Genomic DNA, 3142 nt, shown 5'->3' with positions numbered 1-3142 from the left:
TCATTTTTCCCCCTTCAATTAGAGCACGTTCAAGAAACTCTGTATTTATAAGAGCATTTTATGTATAATAGAGAATATCTTTATTTTAGAAAGTACTCTTTTTTTTTTTTTTTTTACTCTTCAATATTCTTTATTTTGACTCTTCATTTTATCTTTTCAATAAATATTTGATTTGTCCTTATATTTTATTTTACACATTATTTTATATGTCAATGACCAATCAATTCAAAAGTAATTAGATTAATTTGAAAAATAAAGTATTGAAATCTATAACTTAGTCATTACAAAGTAAAAATAAAAACTCAATCCTTATTTTAAATAATTAAAATAGAGAATATCATTGAATTTATTTGACTCTCTAAAATAGTGAGAATTGGATACATATACATAGCATGACATGTCATGTCATCATCGTTTTCTGCACAACAGGATACGAACCCGTTTAGTTACCGCGTAAACCCGGTTAAGCAGTGGGGGCCCATTCCTCACTATTCAGCCCAATTGTCTCACTGGTGACGCAATTGTCCTCATTTATTTCAATCAAGGACAGGAAAAAAACGGTTAGCACAAGAGCCACAGAAAAAAAAAAAGAAAAAAAAAGAAAAGGTTAGCACAAGAGCCACGCCATGATTTTCGATAAAGCCCTTTTACATGTGGTCCCCACAACTTCTATCCTCCTATAGTTCCTTGAAACGTGCCACCCTAGTCAAAAGTCAAACCCCCCAACTTAGCCATGCAAATTTATAATCCACCATTACTTTTTAAATACATGATTTTGAGGGTTAATCATACAGGTGGCGGGACAGGTGTCTCGTTGGAAAGCTCCGGCACCCGATTTGGCGTCTCAGTCGCCAGAATTAGACTGTTGGAAAACCTGCACCTTAGTTGATATCTTCCCCTTTGGACAGTTAAAATATGAAAAAATAGTCTTTATAATTATATTACATCAGACCTTACTTAAAATAATCAGACAGGTTATCAGGGACACTAAATTATACATAAATTACACGTAATATATTAAAAAAAATGATAGAAAAGTCTTCGATATTTTCCATGCAAGTATTGACTTTAAAATTTTCCTCTAACGTTATTATGTATACTTGTAATATTGATATTCAAAGTCTTTACTACAATATATCCGTCTACCGAGGTGCATGTTATTTAATTTACTCATTAGTTTATATCTATTCGTACAATAATTAGTGTTCACAACAAGAAATAATTTATGATTTTACGCCAAATAATGGGAATATCACAAGAAGCATGCACAACCATTTGCAGAATGAAGTTTCCTGGTTGGAAAATAGAAACAAATGCTTTTAAAAAATAAATTATTTAAGAAACTAACAGAAGATTAAGTCCAAGTCAAGCACAGAGGATATGAAAAAACCTCTAATTAAGATAATTACACTGGTTTCTTAATGAAGTTGCATAAATTCATTTACGTCCATATCGAAATTTAACATGTTTTTGCCGTAGATCTCTCTCTCACCTCCATGACTAGTACTGCTGCTGTTGATACAAGTTGTATTTGGAGTTGGACTTGATGAAGGCGTTGATATATTCGACAAAATGGATTGGAAACTGAAAGTACTGAAGCTATTAGATTGAAATGTTGAAGTCTGATCATCAGATGGAGGAGGATCTATGATGATGGGTTGATTGGACGGCCCATAGTAGTCGTAATTTGTGACTGTAGGTACATAATCTTCTGTCAAAAATCCACTGCTTTGCCATTCGTTCAGTGAGACATTTTGTGGGAAATTTTCACTGTCTGATTGCATCATGAGTTGGGATTGATCATCTTGAACTGGGGTTTGTAGTAATTGGCAAGGTTGTACTAATGACGGCATCTGGTTTTGGACTTGATCATTGAAAATCTGATTTTCTTGAACATTTTTTTGTAGAGGAAAACCCTGGTTCTGGGATTGGAATGATAAGATAGAAGTAGCTAACCTTAGCAAATCAGGGTTTATTATATTCTGCATCCCCAATAATCTTGAGAAATTAAAATGGGATGCATTGTGGAGAGATGAGTTTAGAACAGTGGATAAATCAAGAAGATCCAGGCGAGGACTGTGAGTCACTGGATCAATTTCCATTCGAAGAAGCCTTTTTCTAATGTGGGTGTTCCAATAGTTTTTGATTTCATTATCTGTTCTTCCTGGAAGACGAGCTGCAATTGCAGACCATCTACACAAGTGATTAAAAACTTGTCACTTTTTCAATTTCCATGTAACTTAAAAAGATCCGTATGTGAATGTACATGAACTTAGTGTTGGTTTATATATAGAGGGGATTAGGCTAAATAGACGTCGGAAGTAATTCGGTGCTGGCGACGTGTCCCCCGTTCTTAACATATAAATGTGATCTTAACTTTCTCTCTCTCTCCCTAGGGGGAAAAAGTCAACCTCTTTCATTTTATGGTAGAATAAACGAAATAATTTTAGTTACACTAATTTTTATGTACGACAGTAACAAAAAAAAAAAAAAAAAGAGCAGTAGTAAATAAAATTTTGCCCCTATTTAATTTTCACCAAATAACAAGGGCTTAATTCGAGTCTAAAATCATTTTATAATTTACATTCAACTAGTCTTTTACTCAAAATTTTATTTTTTTATGAAACTTGGTCATAAACTGTGAATGTATAAAATGTTAAGACTTAGTCCATGTTTGATTTTGATTTTTCAAGAAGTAAATTTGTGTAACATAATTTTCTTGAAGAATGTGTAGTTAAATGTAAGCAAAAAAAATTATGATCTTATGTACAAAGTTATTTTATTGAAATAATGCATAATTGAAGATGAGTTTAAGAAAAATAATTTTGAAAAAAATCAAAATCAAATATAAATAGGGCTTACATTATCCATCAAATATCTTCCCTTACATTATCCATCAAATATCATTTTCGTGCGAGGTTTATCTCCTCTCTTTCTGAATTCATATTAGCTGTCACCGACAATATAAGTCCACGTACCCTCCCCCCAATGGCCCTTAGACCTTCCTGTTACTGATATTTCACGGCTTCTTATCGTGTGCATGGCTTCAAAATCAAGCCGTCATTATTAAGCCATATAATGCCATCATATTATAAATAATTAATCCGTAAGTACATTTTTTTTTTAACAGAATTGGTACAGA

The 3142-nt window shown here is 32.6% G+C and overlaps 1 pseudogene; it reads right to left on the bottom strand.

Moving 5' to 3' along the window:
- Positions 1-2102, bottom strand: part of LOC111368240 — an 18592-nt pseudogene extending 16490 nt beyond the window's left edge.
- Between the last annotated feature and the right edge of the window lie 1040 nt (positions 2103-3142).

This window comes from Olea europaea, chromosome 19 (genome assembly GCF_002742605.1).
Source record: "Olea europaea var. sylvestris chromosome 19, O_europaea_v1, whole genome shotgun sequence".
NCBI classification, from domain to species: domain Eukaryota; kingdom Viridiplantae; phylum Streptophyta; class Magnoliopsida; order Lamiales; family Oleaceae; genus Olea; species Olea europaea.
This window is presented reverse-complemented; position numbering and strand designations above follow the sequence as displayed.